The 20194-nt window shown below is 39.8% G+C and overlaps 1 protein-coding gene across 7 annotated transcripts in view; it reads left to right on the top strand.

Annotated features, from left to right (window-relative positions):
- Positions 1-20194, top strand: part of runx1t1 (RUNX1 partner transcriptional co-repressor 1) — a 123771-nt gene that overhangs the window by 42511 nt on the left and 61066 nt on the right. The window lies entirely within an intron of this gene.

The raw sequence follows: 20194 nt of genomic DNA, 5'->3' as shown, positions 1-20194 counted from the left end.
GCGTGTGTGCGTGTGTGTGATAGTGCTGTCCAGCCTCTGTCCACTCTCCATTTGTTTGCCCAGCATCCACAGGTGGTACAAATGACCTTTAATCTTTTTCTTCTTTCGCTTTTCTATTTTCCACTCCCACTCTTCATAGTACCATTAACCTGTCCGTCCTCTAAAGGATCACTGTAATTTACTTTCTATTATTAAATTCAACTAATGCTAAGCGAATCAGTGCCGATTTTAATGAGGATGTTGTTGTGAATTTGTCCATTTTTATATATATGAAGACGGGTCTTTTAGAGTAGACAATTGTGCTCACTGAGGAGGAAAATGTGAAGGATGAAGCTTTGAAATCATTTAACATCACCAGCACAAAAGTTCTACCAAACTAAGTACCTACAAACCCAGCTGAAGGCCGAATATCACAGCGCATTTAAAATATTTCAATAGCCTTAAAATACTCAAAAGTACCTCTTGGTTAAATAAAATCCATTCAAGGTGGATGAGCCACGTTTAAAAAAAGGTGTCTCAATTAGGAAAGCTAAATGAACTTTAATCATTAAATGGGAAAACAAAAACTAATGATAAATAGTATTACCGGTACACAAAAACATCAGTTTGTAAATCCGTTTAATACATGCTAACTACGCTGACCCCATTTAACCAAGCCTTTCTTTTCAGGCACATCTTAAAGAGACACAAATAAAGAGAAACATTTTCTTCTGTTTATCCAGTGACACTAATAAAAACCACACACTACTATCTGTGTACTTGCCAAGAAAGGAAGAAACTTTAGGATTGTTTATTTGTTTTCCGAAGGAAACCAGCACTCACCAGTGTGAGGCCTGAGTCATGCTGCCTGTTTATTTGTAATGGGATCCTTTCTCAACACTGTATTATATTTCATCTCTTCCAGCACACAGCTCATCTGAGGAGTTCACTGACACAGTATGCAACATGCGTAGCTAGTTCAATACTAAGCATGGAAGGAAAATTCTCCCTATCCATTTTCTAAATGCATGCTACAGATCTTTTTGTGGGTTTTTCTTTTTTACGTTTCGACCACATGATGTTTAATCAAAATGGACCTTGTGGGGAAATGACAGACTTCTCCAATCATTTAGTCTGATTAAACCACTGTTTAAACCCTTCCAATTTGCCTTGTTCTGCCTCCATTTTCGAGTGCAACTCCCACATCTCAAAATCCAGTCAACAACCGATGCTTAGATCCAGTTCCCACCCTACATTTTTTCATTCCATTACACTCAGATGTGTCACAACACATACAGATGAAAATATCTGTCACTACTTCTGTATCATTGCGACTTTAATACTGCACCGATGACCCCCTCAAAGTTGTCCTTTCAGAGATCTGTTACTTTTGCAGGGAACGGTAACGAAAGAGTGTTATCTACTTGCGCAGGGATTCAAATCTCTGAAGCACAGCTGTTTTCCCTTTCGGAAAAACATCTGGATCCGCTTTTGTCTTTTGGTATCCGTGGATGTTTCTTGCTCACTTCTATTGTGTTTTCTTGAGGGAGAGACCCACAAATAACACGATTCTGGTACTGGTCTATACAACTATACAATACAGTAAGCTCATTGTATTAAAACACACTGTCATAGACATCTCTGGCATGTAGGGTTCCTTTCAGGTAATTGCTCCCCTATTAGTTTCTGCCCAGTGCATCTGACAGATATGAATTGGATCTTGCCATGCAACCCGCTGATTAATGACATTTAAAATGGGGTCTTAATTGTTGGGGAAAAGTGTGAAATGAAGGAGAGGAGTGATGTTCCTATCCACACACCTGTGATTAGAGAGCATGAGGTGTGTTTGTGTCTGCCCTCCTCCACACATATAGGACGGATGACCCCGGGGGGAGACGCGGAGCTCTACGAGGCCTCGGTTGGGCTGAGAGGACGAAGGAGCGGAATTAATACCGTGTGTGATTTAGTGCGCACATCTGCGGTGCGCCGCGAAAGAGGAATTCTATTAGCGCGCACACGCGGCCATAATTAACCTGATGCTATGCACAGCTGGCCACCTCTGCTCCCGAGTGTGGGTGGCACGGCGGCAGTGCTAAATCAATCTGCGCTAATTGCAGTGCCCTTCTGCGTTCCTCCACAACGCCCGTGCCGCCATCGCCTGCGGTCAGCGGGCTGTATTTCCCTCCTCACATCCCTTGAACTGAAGTGGACCACCAGAACATGCTCTGAGATGATTGAAGTGTCACCATCTGAAACTGTGACTCCATATCAGTTTCCTGGAAGGCCGAGACACTCATTTAGTCATTTAGTATAATGATCAATTGTGCTTGTTCAATCCGCAACGCACCCAGAGCCAGGAATAGTTTAAAGGTGACATATTATGCCCGTTTTCACAAGATGTAATATAAATATATGGTGTCCCCAGAATGTGTCTGTGAAATTTCATTTATTATATAGCTTTTTAAAGTTGCCCCTTTTTGGGTGTGAGTCGAATACTCATCGGATACTCCGGCAATAACAAAACACCCGTATTACAGTCAAATTTCAGAAATAACCAGTAGCGGAATGCAGTCTTACGGAGAGACTCAGGAAGAGGTTGCAACTTTTAGATACACCTGGACGTTTCTGAATGGTTAGTGGATACATGTATCTAGTTGTTGTGGAGTTACATTGATTCATCTTATCGACTTGCATGTAGGCTACCGTCATGTTTAACTTTTACACAAGTCAACACAGTTCCCTGAGGTCTTTATAAGATAGTGTTCTGTGCTCGTCTGTGGAGCCAACGACAGAACAGTTTGCATGCTTTGCTCTAACTTTTGCCATTGCCTTAGAACTGGTTACACTGTTGACGCTTGCGAAAACCAAATGGCAGCGCCGTGGGTGGAAATGTGCAGATTAAGGGGCGGTAATATTATAATAAGATCCCCTTCCTACATCTGATTTTTTTTTACATGCATGCTTGCAGAGAAATGCTTACCAAAACAAAGTTACTGGGTTGTCACTGATCACGTTTTCTGGGTTGGTAGATGCACCGGGGAAAAAGTCCGATTTTCATGATGTCCGCTTTAATAAAGGCAGAGCCAGAAACCCACAGTTAACTTTCAGTAAAGAAATGTTACCTACCAGCTTGTCTGAATGCTAAATTATAAAATTTCCTTGAACGCACTACCTAAAATTTCTAAAGTTTCGAAATGAAACACAACAGGAAGTCTGGATATGTGAACAGATGATCATGCCATACCTTGCTGTGAGAATCATCAGAAAATTGACAGAACGTACAGTATAGCCTACCTGTATGATTCTTAGAATCCACGCAGTTTGATAAACATCACATAGGCGACCATGATTCATTCATTTGCCGAATCCTGTTACATCAGAGAGCAATCAAATGAAATGCTCCTTGAGACATTATAGCGCCCATAAAAACCTCTCATCTCATTAGCCCGACTCACTAACGGCGCGGAATATTCATATGTGATTTTACAGAGCACACGTGGATGGAAAGCCAATGGCGTGACTCGAGACGCACTTCTATCAATCACTCATCTCCCTAACATGGCAACACCGGCTCTGACCTTCCTGTGAGAGTTTTTGCTCCGAATGAGTCTTTCAACATTATTACCGAAAGGGCCTCGTTAGCCAATATCCCGAGAGGGGGAGGGGGGGAAGGTACAGGGAGAAATGAAGACATTTGGTGGAGGTCGACCCCATCCTCACACGCTTGTGATGGAGCTATGGATTAAACAGCTGGAGCGGGATCCCAGGGGGCCACTGAGAGAGACATTCTGCACTACCTCAGTAAAAATCCATCACACATATTTCAATTGCTCTGGCAGCATTAATAGACACTGCTGTTCTTTAATATTTGATGAACTGGCTGGTTGGACCATCCAACGGCGAGAAGAAAAGGGTAATCAAGAAAAAGGTAATAGAGAAGTGAAAGTGGTCTTGTCATCCATTTTTAATCCTGACAGGGGAGAGGGGTAAATAAAACTCAGAACACAGCACAGATACTTGTATTTTCCATTGGCTTTAGCATCATATTTTTTATGTATTATTTTTATTGTGTGTATATATATATATATATATATATATATATATATATATATATATATATATATATATATATATACACACACAGATTAATGTACATTCATATGAATATATATGTGTGTTTTGTTGTACAGCAGTAATATATGACAGATATCACAGGGAATAAATGTCTGAACTAAGATACGAGACCATTTCTATTTTCCCAGAGTCTAATAATTTCCATGTTTCTGTCATTGCTTTCAGCCGGCCAGGCTTTTTTTCTTACATGTAACTGCTGCAATTAGAGCAAGAGCAAACAAGGTGCTGGCGAGGACCCGCGTCTACACATGGAACCCATTCCATCCCTGTATGCCGTGCCTGTATACGTTTCACAACCGCTTGCGTCCATTTGCTGAAATTTGTCAAAACTAATATGGAATCAAATTGATTAAAACGTTAACACATGTTCAAAAGATCCAACCGGCTAATCCGTGTTTAAATGCTGTCTAGTAATTGTAGGCACTGGCAGGACAGCAGGGCACACTTTAGAGTTGTTCGTTCTTGACATTGAAGGATGAAAGCCGTATGACATTTTGAACCATACAAGTATCATCCTCTGGGTTATAAATGGAAGTGTGCAGTACTTACACATGAAGAAAAAGGCACTTGTGAAAGACTATAAAATGTACTCATCTTAGACTTATAAATGCTTGATCGAATGAAAATGTTGCTGATATTGCCTGCGTTTGGCTAGCAATAACACATAGCAATCATGATGCATCTTGGTTCACAGCTTTGACGTAAACTAAAGGCTATTTATAGTTGTTTTAAAAAGACGTGATGTCTCAATAGGCAATATATCACCAACGTAAATAAAAAATTGTTCATGCAGTGCTTTAATGGCATCTTTACGAGAAGAGATTGTGCGCATGCTAACCATGCTTCAGCCATCAAACACACACACACACACTAGCCTCTTGTGCGCCTATTGTGTCTCCAGTCGATCAGTGCATCCAAAACCTCATAAAACATGAAACTAAATTCTGCGTTTCTTTAGAACAGGCTCTTTTTTCTTGGTCGGTAATGTTCCTTGAAGACCATTACGCCATGTGTGCTGATGGACACAGTTGTTATTGCATCAGTCTGAGAGTATCGGTGTGTCACCGGAGGCCTGTAGTCTCGTTCACTCTCCCAGTGCGTGTATCCGTGATGCAGCTCAGCCTCCGGGAGAGCTCCACAGAATCAGCCTTTCAGGGAGTGTTTATGTAAACCAGGGCAAATTATTCCACCAATTACAGGGTCGCCGGGGTCAGCTCAGCTTGGAAGGGAGCACGGAATCCAGGCTGGGCCGGGCCGCGCTTAAAGGAGTTCAAAACATCTGCTGTGAGGGTAAGGAGTGGAATCGAAACTGGAAGCTTTCCCTGGCTAAACAGCCAACCCATATGAAGATGCTTTACTTTTTAACTGATAAATCATAGCAGAGGAAGATTTGCCAAAGTAATGACAAAACGGGCTGATTTTGATTCCAGGTGAGATGGGGAGGGGACACAAAGGAAGAAAAAGACAAGGAGGGTGGAGGAAATTGGGGGAGGTGTGGGAACAAAGAAAAGGATACTCTGGAGGAATTCGGCAAGAATTAATTTAGCAGGTATCACTGCAAACATGCCCAAAAAATTATATTTGCACTGCACAATTCCTAGTCTTGTGGTTCAGATCTGAGTGCTAAAATGACCAAAGGTGCGCTTTACACCACACATGAATATAATTGATAGAATGATCAGCATGATCCATAGAAAATAAGGAATTCTGTTTACTGCCTGTTTTACGTGGGCGATAATAGCGCAACGTTAATTGCGACAGGCAAGTAGTGCCTTATAGTTCATAAGGTGACTGATTTACATAGAAATTAAACATGTTTGTGCTGAAAATAATGGCTTTTTTTATATACGGACTGGTTAAATCTGTGTTGTTAGTGCACAAGGAAAAGAAAACAATCTAAATTATATATATTTAAAAAAATATGATTAAACAAATACCTTTGTAAACAAAATTGGTTACCTTTTTTAGCTATAAAACCTTTGCAATCAAACATTAAAATGGCACTAGATGTACAATAACACAACTCTATGATGAGAAAATGAACATGGTTAAACATTTTAAATTAACTTACACCAGTATGTCCAAACCTATAGTAACATTTAACTAACAAAAAAAATGTAACAGGCAAATTGAGGGTTAAACTAAATTGTGGCTGCTTTGTGAATATACGTAAAAATGACACAACTGAATTTGCCCTTCTGTTCAAGTGTAATGATTGGTTTCTCGCTGCTTCAGTGCTCATCTCCGTCTCTCTCTTTTACTCTTTTCTCTTTTGCTCCCTCTCAGCAGCGCAAGGGGAAAATGTGAGAACCAGATGTGAAGCCTTGACTGCAGATGTGCTCGCTTAGAGGCCAAGAAAAAAGCTAATCTCAGGACCTCGGAAACACACATTCGCAAACCCTCACGAACAGACGGCGAGGCAAGGAGCATCTCTGAGGCAATACTTCATTTTGAATAATTCATTTAGGAAATGATAATAGCACTGCACTGCTGTCTAATAAAGAGCGTCAGTCTCTCATTACAACCAGATCCTCTTCGCCACATTTTAGCCGCTTCCAGGAATCACAGGAATGAGAGATACTGTGTGCTCCTTTATTTACTTAGCAGATGATAACCTCTTACCACATACTCTCTCAACAGAGTTAAAAACATGCTTTCCTCTCTCTCGCAAACAGCCTAATGGGTTTAAATGCTCTCAAATATTAATGCCTTTCCTTCAGATGCTACAAGCCAAGCCCATTATTATAACAAGCAGTGGCCTGGTGGACTGGGACAGTGCAGACATGGAACTCATTGTTAATGAAATGAGTGTGAACGGTAAAGGTACGAAGTGTGTGCAGCCATGGCATTTTTCCGATAACCTATGAATTAAAATCCAGTTTGTTTCTATTATCAGCATATAGGCAGAGTTCATGGGAGTTTTGCCCTCACAGATGATCTTGTTTTATCATTGTTTAAAAGAGGATAAAACAAATAAATCACTTTTTATTATCATTATTGAGAAAATATTTATTATATATTTGATTTTGCACAAGCACTTTTTACCCTATGACATATCAGAGCCTTATGTTTTTTATGCATGTCTGATTTTGTTTCAATTATTGATCAACTTTCAGGCAAAAAAAAATCTTGAATAACTGATAGTGATTGGCCAATTGACCCTTCGCAGGGAGTTTGATTGACAGGCGATCTGACCAATCATAATCCACCGAATCCGCCATTTTTGTCCGACAAAGCAGTCAGGAGGTAGATTCACGTTGGAGGATTTGAACTTGAAAACGGAGTGTACTGGCGTCTTTCCACTGTTAAAACAACATTCCTTATGTTCATTCATGTTTATTTGATGCTATAAATGACCTAGAAGGAAGAGATGATCGGTTTACGAGCAGCTTTAACTGAGGCTCTACAGCGATCTGTCAGACACATTAAAGAGCCACAAAACGGTATTTATTGTTTAAATTTCGTAAAAAAAATTACCAAATTTGAAAGTTTCATATCAAAAGTAACCTGTTCTGTCCTGTCTGTCGCCGTGTTGTCAGTCTCCTCTCTGCTCCGCGATGTATTTTTCACTGCGTGAGAACACGGTGTGTGGCGTGAGAGCGGCGTGGCTTGTCGGACATAGCAACAGTAACTAAAGGGGGCGGGTCTTTGCGTATGGTCAATTGTACTATGTGCTAAATGTTTTAGTAATGACTCTAAACTGTATAATCCAATTTCCTCTAAATTGTGCAACCAATTCAAATATATAAGAAATATAGCGTAAAACAATATCAGATTTTTTATTTTATTTTCATTTCAACCTACATTATTATCAACCATAAACAGGCTTGAAATCCCTGGAAAATTCTCGATGAGAGAGAAATGAGCCTTCCACCAAATTCTTCTCCCTCATTACTGTTCTATTCATCCTCTCAATTCCAATGAGTATTGATTGGGCCACATTTGCCATGGAGTGTGCACCTTATGCTGACGTGTGTGTGTGTGTGTGTGTGTGTGTGTGTGTGTGTGTGTGTGTGTGTGTGTGTGTGTGTGTGTGTGTGTGTGTGTGTGTGTGTGTGTGTGTGTGTGTGTGAGTGAATTTAGTGGCAGCTGTCAGCTGGTGTCTCCCCAGGATGAGCTCAGCACAGCACAACACATCTCCAGGACCCTTTGACCCCTGCGTTCTCACCGGGGACCAATAACATGTCCCTTGATTTAGTGCAGGGAGGTTACATGGTACTTATGTTTAATAAGCAGCACACAGAGCTGGGCCTCCCCGGCAGGACTTTGGGGGTAATCACCTCATATCCATCTTAGGCTGGTTTTGGAAGGGAAGGAGTGAGTCAATGAGAGCTCCTGTGGTGGAGGAAACAAGCTCTTTAGGTTATTGGATATTTTATGATTTTGGTAGAAGGGAGTTATTTATGGTCAATTATAGAAATGTTTTTAATCAGATTTCATCATCCGTTAAAAGAATTCTCTTAGAAAAAAGTGAGAAGATTGTTGCTTTTATAAATTGTGTTTGGGTTAATTGGAATAGTTTTATGGAGCTGGAATTTGTTGTGTCCTTCTGGATACTGGGGTTTATGGAAAGAAAAAACACAACAAAAACTGTCAAACACAATAAATATATCACACTTTCACTCATAACCTCCCAGTCAACTCTGGATTGTTATCCTCAATATGACCCCTCTTTGCACGACAGTCCTTGTCGACCAGGCAGAAATGAGCTGTAATTTTCATATATCAGTGGAAATTGCAATACTTTCAAATAAAGAACGGAAGATCCGCACTCGCTTGTATTTTCTTAATGAATTATTAGTTATAACTCCCATATTATCATTCACTCAACAAGGCTGATTGCCGAAACGTTTGATCTTGATCTGTATGTGCTTTGTTGGCATTCTTTATTTGAATTATGCATCAAGGAACATATATCTTCCGTTCTTTAAAAAAAAAGTGACACATGTAAACACATGGCTGAGACAAGACAAAAGGCATATGCAGCCTTATTAAATGCCTCTTCAAATCCTGACAGGGTGTTGATGTTAAGAAACACCTACTATCTGCTAAAACACATTACCAAACTCCACTATCATGACATAAAGGCTAACTTCAATTATCAGATGCGAAATCCAGTAATAGCATTAATGAGCAAGAAAATAATTTCTTTGAAGAAATGTCTTTAGTAGGACGCTAATCATTTTTAGTGTGGTCTCAAAACCTTTGTTTTTGCCGTAAGAGAACTATTTTATACCCAATATATTCATTATTTATGCATAGTGTTTGTTTAGTTTCACTGTCTCCACCTCCATTCTTAATAGGCTGCATTCCAGCTATCAGAAATATGTTTTGCTAACGTTCCCATTAAGTTATTGTTTTTAAATGTTCTCTGACGGTTTAAAGCATTCAGTTTTTCTTTTTTTTTTCAAAAAGTTTTTTCTTAGTTATTCAAATGTTAAGGGCAATTCATACCGCACAGACAAACGGCAACAAACATGTTAGCCGTTGGATTTAGAATTTTATGAAAAATAACTGTCATGTTCTACGAGGTGGCTATTTCGAAACGAATTCATACGACCTCACTCGAATTGATTTTTGCTCAATCGTACATATTTTACGAGTTGCCCAATTCGTATAAATTCATACAAATGAACTACCCTTGACCCCGCCCCTAAACCTACCTGTCACTGGGGTCGTACGAATTAGCTACCTCATAAAATATGTACGAATTGGTCGTTGGATTGTTGATGTTCAGTCAGGTGAAATTAAACAAACGCATTGAATCCAACAAAACTTACATGGTTGTTAGAGTTTGTCTGTGCGGTGTGAATTGGCCTTTAAGGGAACATTCCATTTTATCATTTTGCAAACAATTAAATTATATATGATATATGAAATATAATTTTTATTTTGAGAACATTATTAAATATTAGAAAACTTTGCCAAACCGTTTCGAACAAAATGTTCCCTGTACGCTTGGATTCTGTTTTTGGTTAGTATCAACATGTAGAAATGGTAACGCGTCCAAATATTGAAGTTGTTGTCCGTCAAGTTTTGTCAGATGCACTGACAGGCCTGTGTATCAGCTCTACTCCCCCTTGAATACACCCAATGTCACCTTTGGCTGAAGCCCATGTCAGAGGGGCGGATGCTGGTGTGAGGGGCTGTCATTCACTGGACAGTTTTGTACAAGTCACCTTGTCTTTTCTTTCAGGAGCTAGTGAGCATTTCCTTTCTCCATGAGTGCCTGTGCTTGGCCTGAGGGAAACCTAATGATCCTCTGTCTCTTCTGGTTTGTCATGTTGTCTACAGCCCTCCCTATAGCTTCACCAGAAACCAAAGCATTCCCTGCACCATTTCCAGCTGTAATGCTGCAAATTTGCCTGACCTCCCTGTGCCCTTGAAAACCAGGGAACTTCAGTTTAGTAGATAATAGCACGTTACATTAGAAAAAACATTATTTCTTTATATTCTTCAAAAAGAATTAAACTGAAATCAGTTTCTATTTGACATTATATGTTTTTAATATATCTTGTGAATAAAATGCCCCTAATTTCACTTTATTGCAAGTGAGAGACATTTTTTTTCTTCTGGAGACAAAAGAATGGTAAATGGGTAAGTGCCTTGAATTGCCGTTGTTAGTCGAGCTCAAATATGCAGATTTAAATGTGCTTATTACTTCCATTCTGCTCATTTCAACTGTCTGACTGCACTTAATTAAATCAGATTGATTAGACCTTTCCTAGACGTTCCCCACAATCAAGTAATTATGACAAATAGAGCAGTTGAAACTCCGGGTCTGAGGACTTCTTTCCTGTAACGGAATAGTCCTGGTGTCAACTTGTGCCACTGCAGAGGAAGCAGCCAGACAAGCACGTCACGTTATGGAAATCTTGCAGTCGTTGGGGTCTGTTCACACTAAATGTGTTTTTGCATTCTCCTGTTCTGCTTTAGCTTTGTTTTTCCATGTAAACGTGCGCTAGACGGATTATCTTGACCATTGTGCTCGCATCTCTTTTGCAGCATCTTGCGCATGACTGTAAAAAAACAGCACTCAAGTTAAAATTAGTTAAAGAGGCTTTTTTATGTTTTCCGTTTCCTTTCGTGTGTATCTGATTGTGCATGTATAAGATCTGCAAAGTTTAAAAGCTCATTGTCACCCCCCCAAAAAAGATTGTATTCTATCTAACAGAGAAGACTGATCCAGACCTGCGTAAAACTCTTCGACGGAAGTCCAGATTTTACTGTTTACATCGCAGTCAGCCCATAATGCATGTGCAAAGAAAGAAGGCAAGGCTTTAGTACATTGTTGTGTTGTCACCATGTTGTGGTGTTCCAATGTTGGTTCTGATCCATTCACATTCCAATCTGACTCGAATGACTTGAACTGATACTGTAAACCAATTACATTTTTAACTGTGTGTTTACATTTGCTTAAGAAGCTTTGGAAGCTGAAATTATGTTTTTTGCATGTAAATATTTTGTTCCTATATGTAAACAAATGCTAGATTGGTGTCTGTGACTGTTAGATTGATTTTATTTTTTTTCATTAATGCAGCATTTTTAAGACTTTTTTTTTATTTATTTAATTTTCAAATAACATTGAATATAAAAATTTGCAAACACACCACACATTTATGTTATGCTGCAAACCTGCATCTTTAAAAGAGGTTGTGCTGTGATGTATCAATATGCTATTGATCACACATCTTCCTTTGATACAAATTTGCAGGTCAAATTTCACCAAACTTGAACTCGAAATGTGAAACTCCTTCGCATGAGTTTGCTTTTCCATCTCCCACATTTACATGTATGAATGGAAGTCAATGGAATGAAAAGTGTTGTGTGACTGTCCTTTTAAAGTAAAAAAAAAGAATAACTCAGTTGTTTCTCATATATAGCAATGAGATTAAATGGCAAGCAAATGGATAATGACCCCAGTAATCATGTGCATTTCAGAAGAGATCCCAAACATATGAATTTGCAAAGTAAAGTGTAATGTATCTCAACAAACTCTTTCAAGATCAAATTACAGTATCACATTAATTTATATACTTTTATATACTGTCTGTATGTTAACAACTAATTTCTTTCTATTTGTATCTTTTAATCCTTTAGTGAAAACATTTACTTTAAAGCTTAAGTCTGATTAGCTATAAAAGAGCAACATCCGAGCAACACATTCCTCAGGTGAGTTTGAAAACACTGTGTTATGATTATGAACTTCACACACCCTACAACTCAGAATGCCTAGCCCTAGACAAAGGTTCAGCTTATAACTGATACAACATGTACAATTTCTGTTATAAATGTACAGCTACTTTCATGTAATCAGAATAAGGATTCAAGTGTCTGCTCAATACTTCTGCACAAGTACTTTTGATGCACACTGTTGTTATTTTTTTTTTGTGTGCAAAGAGGCTTTGAAGGACGTTTATTGTTCTCGAAATAAAAAACGCCCTCTGTTCATCATCCTTTAAATTTATGATTAAACGTCAATGTTGAGGACATTAACAGGGCAATTTTGCACGACAGAATAAAAGAAAGGATGGGTTGGCAAAAACCAGAGGGATAAAAAGTTCCCCCCTAGGAGCCGTTGAGTTAATATTGTTGCTGAAGTGTTTCGGCAGCTTTGATTGCAATTTTGAGAGGAAATTATCTCACTGGGGGGGTGGCATTGTCCAACTGTGAGTACTGTTCACATTAATACAATCTCTCTCTCTCTCCTCGCTCTACGCTCCCTCTTTCTTTCTCGTGTTTTGTCGTAGTCAGACTCTGATAACATCCAGCTGGAGAAGCATGATGATGTGACTAAGTGTTGCATGCCTCGGATATTGACCGCATTCATAAATTGAGCTCTTTGTTGAAGCTCTCTCCTTATCTCCCTACTGCACAGCTCTCACTGCATGCAATGGCCTGATCCACCAGACCAGAAAATAAAAGCTATCTGATAAGAGTCCGAATGGTTCTCTATCAATTCATTCATCGTGTGCTGCAAAAGCAATGTTTGCCTGCATTGTCTGACATACTCCACATGTGGTTGTATAGGTATGGTCAGATGTGAGTTGTGTTTGCATTGTCATTTTAACCTTGGCCCTCAACCAACCAGAAAGTCCTCGCTCAACGAGAAGCACTTGATGGTGCGAAGAGTTCGTTTTTCAGTCCTTTCCACCCTCCCCCATTGATTGGACAATAAGAAAATGATCTCTTTGTGAAAATGACTCTCTCAAAGTGGCATGGACACTTGGCATTCATATTCATTTAATTACCGAGTGCATTATTACCTTCAAAGCGTTTCCACCCTTCTAACATAATGGCTTTTCACCGATTCTGATGACATTTCCTTTCATAGGCGGCTGCACCTCCATAAATTGCTCAGGCTGTCTTTGACAGCTCCAGTCTCTCTGCTCACATGCCTGATCAGACAAATCAGCCATGCCTTAATTGCAACACCATCGTACTGACACAACCTGAGCATGCCACTCTACCAGTACAACTTTGTTCACAGCATTATCGCTCCACCTGTTGTCTACTTAGATCTCTCTTTCTCTTTTTTTCTTTCTTTTTGATTGGATAAATGCAATTTGATTTTTAAAGCAAACTTGAGAAATTAAACTTATAACTGTAGTCACGGTCCAATTAATACAATACCAAACATTTAAATGATGGTGTATTTTAAATACACTGATGTCGGACAGGTGTTTTCACTTCCGTGCCATATGTTCGGAATGGAATACTAGTTTAATATTTACTGAATACCGTGCAGGGTAACACTGTGTACTGCCTACTGTTTTAAAACGGGTAAGGGAAACAGAAAACCTTATGGCACAATAAACAGTTTAAACGGTATGCAATATTTTTTATCATATGACCTCGCTATGTTTATCACTGGAAAAAAAAAATAACTTAAAAATGGCAATATCAAAATTACAAAAACTAGTTTTATTCGATTAAAAAAAATTACTGAATCAATCTAAATACATAATATGTATACCCACAAAATACATTTTCATAGTTTAACTACCAAGTTCTGTCATGTAACTTAAGATGGCATAGGCTGATGTTTCCTGCTAACAATTACATTGTTAAACATGGCACTAACTGATTGGTTCCTGTTGCATCAGCCAATGAGCTGCTCAACATTTCACTAGTTGGTTATTGTAGCAGTTTGCAAATTGCGTCCAAAGTTCCTCTGAAACCCTCCACCTTCCCCAGCTCCACCTGTAAAGATCTGCGACAGGTCATTTCATATATTTGTGCAGCAGCAGTACATGTCGGCAGTAACACGTCTCTGTACTTGCTCTTCAGCAGCAACAATATCAGCAGCAGCATAGCAGATCTATTCCGCCAGGACCAAGTACATTAACGTCGTCATATCATGGCCATGCAGAACTCTTCTGAGTGTACATGATAGACAGCTAAAAAATAAACAGCTATTTAGGTTAACAGTTGCAGGTTACCACTTTTTATTAGGGCCCAAGCCCTGAAAGGGCGCAGAGCCCTATTGTTCTTCTAAGGGTTTTTTGTTCTTCTTCTTCTTCTTCTTCTTCTTCTTCTTCTTCTTTATAATAATTTTTTTTTCAAGGTTTTTGCCACTTTTGGGGGCCTTAACGTGCTCAAAAACTCTTGAAACTTTGCACACTGGTCAGAACCCGCGGCCATTAGAGCCGGACTGAAGCTGGTACCCGGGCGTGGCAGGGGGGCTCGACAGCGCCCCCTGTAACGGGGTCCGAAAACTTGGTCCATAAATCAAACACGCTTGCATGAAATAATATGAAACTCGGTACACTTATAGATCTCATCGGTTCATATATCCTTCATGCTCTGACTTTTTACCCCAGCCCAACAGGAAGTCGGCTATTTGGCGTAGTTTAAAAAACACATGCAATGGAATTTAAAATACTCCTCCTAGACGATTCAACCAATCACCACGAAACTCGGTGTGCATGAAGTCAAGACATTGAGGATGAAAAGTTGCGAAGGGATTTTTGATATCTCGAACGGTTTGGCCGTGGCGAGGAAACGAATTTATGGCGAATATTGGAAACAGGAAGTGTGTTATAACATCCTCATACATTAACTGATCTTGATGAAACTTCAGCAGTGTGTTTGTTGTAAGAGGCCGATCACATGGATGTGACTATTGTGAGTCAAAGTTATAGCGCCACCAACTGGCAGCAGGAAGTGTGTCACTTTCAAAATGCTTTGAAATCACCCTCTTATTTTTACCCGATTTGCTTCAAACTTCATCTGTATAATGTAAACACACGGCAGATGTAGACCTGTGAAAGGATTATTGATATCTTTAATACTGTCGCCATGGCAACGCTTTAAACTTTTATATTCTTTTTGGATGCATTTGAGGCTCTTAACATGCTTCAAATTGCATGAAACTCAACATGCATTTGACATTTATTGTGTAATAGACATGTGCGAAGTTTCAGAAACGGGCGTGGTAAGGGGCTCAGTAGCGCCACCTTTAGTCAAAAATGGGGTATTAGTTTTACCTACAGTAACCAAACTCGGTACGTATATTCTTCTCTTCGATCCGGACAACTTTCTAATTTACAGTCATTAGCTCCGACCAACAGGAAGTCAGATATTTTGGTTTGAATGTGTACTGTTTGGAGCATTTTCCCTCTGCCCCTCTGTGTGTGTGTGTGTGTGTGTGTGAGGAGGGGGGCTAGTTTAGTTTAACCCTTTCTCTGCTGTGTGCAAAATCTCTGGCACTTTTGAGGGCCTTAACGTGCTCGAAAACTCTTGAAATTTTGCACACAGGTCAGAACCCGCGGCCATTAGGGCCAGGCTGAAGCTGGTACCCGGGCGTGGCAGGGGGGCTCGACAGCGCCCCCTGGAATGGGATTCGAACACTTGTCCGTATATCAAACACGCTTGCATGAATTAATATGAAACTCGGTACACTTATAGATTTAATCGGGCCGAACAACTTTCCCTGGGTCAAGTTTTACGCCAGCCCAACAGGAAGTCGGCTATTACGGGTTGATTGGAGAACGCTTGCTCTCGCATTTGAAACACTTCTCCTAGAGAATTCATCCGATGACCACGAAACTCGGTCAGCATGAAGTCAAGACATGGAAGATGATAAATTGCCAGGGGATTTTTGATATCTCGAACGGTTTGGCCGTGGCGAGGAAACAAATTTATGATTAAAAAAGGATGCATAAAGTGTGTTATAACTTAGTTATAGTTTTACCTACAGTTACAAAACTCAGCGTGTATATTGATCTTATCAAGCCGAACAACTTTCTAATTTACAGTCATTAGCTCCGACCAACAGAAAGTCAGATATTGTGGTTTGAATGTGGATTGTGTCTCTCTCTGTCTCTCTGCCATTCTGTGTGTGTGTGTGTGTGTGTGTGTGTGTGTGTGTGTGTGTGTGTGTGTGTGTGTGTGTGTGTGTGTGTGTGTGTGTGTGTGTGTGTGTGTGTGTGTGTGTGTGTGTGTGTGTGTGTGTGTGTGTGTGTGTGTGTGTGTGTGTGTGTGTGTGTGTGTGTGATATTTTGGTTGGGTGACAGTTGTAGGTTACAGTTTGACAAGAGTTTATAGTTTAACAAAAGCACAATGTTGTGCTTTATTGCGAGTGTACACAAATATAGAGAAACACTTTGAATGATGTCCTGTGTGAACAAAATGACGGAGTATGTTTTTATGTCTCCATTCGATCGAGCCACACACACACACACACGCACGCACGCACGCACGCACGCACGCACGCACGCACGCACGCACGCACGCACACACACACACACACACACACACACACACACACACACACACACAGCATTCCAATCTTGACATCGCAGCATGTTCATTATAGCCTTAATAAAATTTAATAATAAAATAGTCAACCTAACATAAAAAAATTACACTGCTCTGTTTAAATAGTCAGTTGTACAGTTCGTACCGTTCACAGTAAGCACCGCTCCACTGTGATGTTTCCAAGCATATATATATATATATATATATATATTATTCTATGGTGCTTGGTTATTTCAGTAAGTAGTAGCCTATGTGGTATCCAGTTATCTTGGAATTAAAAATTGGTATTGGGTATTTGGGGTTTTTGATAATTTTTTTTACATTTTAGCTGATCAAATTTGTTAGGATTAGTCGATGCTAGAATTTACAACTGATATTATTTCTGTTTCATGCATCACACTGGACATTGACTGTCAGGTTGAGACAGACTGTTGAGCCATTGTGGAATATCAATGTATTCTTTACATACAGAAAATCTAGCGTGTGGAAATTATACACTGCCGCAATAGGAAGGTGTTCTTTTCTGAGCATAGCCATCATGTGCTTTTAAAAAGCATTTTGTTGAGCATCAGCCTACAAACAACACCCGTAAAACTGTGACTACTACTACAGTTTGTAGCATACAGTATCTTACCTGCAGCCCATCTGCCCCTTTTCACTTGCTTTCAAACGCATTTCATATAAGTGGGGGGAAGGTAGAAAGTCCACAAATGTGAGCCATTTCCTCCATCAGACAGCAGACAGACGACAAAGGTCTGTGATGGGGTGGAGATGAAGCATTTGTAAAGGTTAAGCAATGATCCGTGACAAAAAAGCTCTTTTCTACATAGTTAAAGCCTGACATCAGATAATGGAGGGACAAGGACAGGGAGGAACATGCAGCTTTGGAAAGTGTCCTCATTTCTGAGAGCAAAAATTCCTTTTAATGTAACATGATTTTTTTTATTATTATTAAAAACAGGGTATCTGTACAATTGGCTGAACCCAATTTGCCAGCCGCTGTAATTAATGCAGTATTGATCAACTTCAATCGGCACTTTGATGTTATGTGCTCAGACAAGTTTGTTAGCCTGCTTGCGTCAGTAATAGATTAAAACACTAATGATATGGTTTTCAAAGAAGCAGACCAAAGCTGATCAAATATGCTATTATTCGAAGCAATTCACATTAACCAAAAAGGTGTAGGAAGGCATGTAGGAATACACAAGCTTTTAATTGGAGATTTTAATTAACTGTAGTTAAGACACTCATTTGATTTGTAGACATTGTTGCTCTCAGAATAGTTGAAGCAATGCCAAGCTTAACTGGGTAAAGACATTCCCATTCAAATCAAACAAAAGTTAGAATCCTCTACAAATGGTAGTCATGGTTACCATAGCTACAGCAACCACTGTCTCTATTAGATACCCACTAAGGCCTCGCCAAGGTCATAGAAATAAACAAAACCCTCACATAAAATGTTTGTGAACTCAGTGATGAAAAAGTGCAGATAGCGGCGTTGGCTCTTTTTATTAGCTGAATTCATAGCTGAAAATGTGTCTTTACGAACTCTTAGACATCCGTGTTCATGCTGTGTTTAAGTATTGAACAATTACGGTTTTCATAAGCAGCTCATTCAGCACAGACTGATATGGTCGGGTGTGTGTGTGTGTGGGTGGGTATCTGAGTGGTGCTGTGATGACCTTTCCATTGTCACTTTTAGTGTTGTGACCTGACTGTACTCATTAAAACCAGTGTAACGGATCATTCCCCCTAATTATTTTTGTTGACAAATTAGTCCTCAGACTCAAGGCTTCCACAGAGCCTGCAGCAGAGCTCTAGCTAATGAGAGATCCACTATAGTGTGTGTGTGTGTGTGTGTGTGTGTGTGTGTGTGTGTGTGTGTGTGTGTGTGTGTGTGTGTGTGTGTGTGTGTGTGTGTGTGTGTGTGTGTGTGTGTGTGTGTGTGTGTGTGTGTGTGTGTGTGTGTGTGTGTGTGTGTGACAGAAAAATACAATTTCTTGGCTTTGTTCCAAAACCTAGAAAGTTGACTCACTGCCAACAGAGTCAGCTGCCTTCTAAGGGAGCGTCCTAACCATCATGGAGCATCTTAAGGTGAGAGTTTGAAAACACTGCGGTGAACTCAAATTGCAGTAGATTTCAATAGAGTTTGACATTAGCATGTTGCTAAGCTAACGGCATTTAAAAAAAAACAATGACTACTTTTATTTTGCAAAGATGCATTACACTGATCAAAAAAGACAGCAACGACATTTATAATATTAAATATTGTTCATGGTTTCCACAAATTATTAGGTAGCACAACTGTTTTCAACATTGCTAATATTAAAGTCCGCGTGAACCGGAAGTTGCAAACGACTTTTCTCAAGTGTTGTGACGCATTTCCGAGTGAAACGGAATATTGAACAGAGGGCAGGGTTTTACTTCAGCGCTTCTCCTCTCCATCTCTCGCCCATAGCGGAGTAACGGTTTGAGGGGAGTGGTTAAGCGCCAAGCCATCAAGCCTATGTCATCAGAAAAGAACCATTCCAGACCCGGAAGTAACTTTTCAGACTTTGATTAAAGATAACTTCGGCAAACAATTTTTTTCCGTGTATTAACTTGCACGGATTAATTGTTCAACAAGACTAGTAATATCCGCTAACAAAGTAAATAGGGTCAATTTTGATTTCATGCCGACTTTAATAAATATTTATTGAGCACCAAATTAGCATATTAGAATGTTTTCCGAAGGTTCATGTGACACTGAAGACTGGAGTAATAATGGCTGCTAAAAATTTATGCTTTGCCATTACAGGAATAAATGGACATTTTTAAATATATTAAAATCGAAAACATAAAATAAATCCCAACAACTTCTGAAGAGAAGTATATATATGCTGCATAATTAAGTTGCCTACCTTTTTTTTGAACAGCTTTCACATATGTTGCCTTAAAATGCTGCCTCAGTAGGCGGCTAACTAGGTTTTCGAACAGAGCATCTGCGTCTGGTATTTTGCTGAAATAAATTGCAGTTATTTTTCTGTGCTTGACTAAAGGACAGTAATGATTATTTATTTGTGTGGGGTTGGTGTATAGCTCTTGGGGTTCTCAATGCATTGGTATTCAACGCAGGAAGCTGTGTGCATTTTTCTATCCACCGCTCTGCCTCAACCTTGCCCCCACTCAACTACGCATGAAGTCACTCCATCTCTCTCTCTCTCTCTCTCTCTCTCTCTCTCTCTCTCTCTCTCTCTCTCTCTCTCTCTCTCTCGCATCCACCTGTTCCATGGTCCAGTGGAGGGCTGTGAATGCTATCAGGGGGGAGCGTGGTGCGGTG

Source organism: Phoxinus phoxinus (genome assembly GCF_949152265.1).
Source record: "Phoxinus phoxinus genome assembly, chromosome: 19".
Taxonomy (NCBI): domain Eukaryota; kingdom Metazoa; phylum Chordata; class Actinopteri; order Cypriniformes; family Leuciscidae; genus Phoxinus; species Phoxinus phoxinus.
This window is presented reverse-complemented; position numbering and strand designations above follow the sequence as displayed.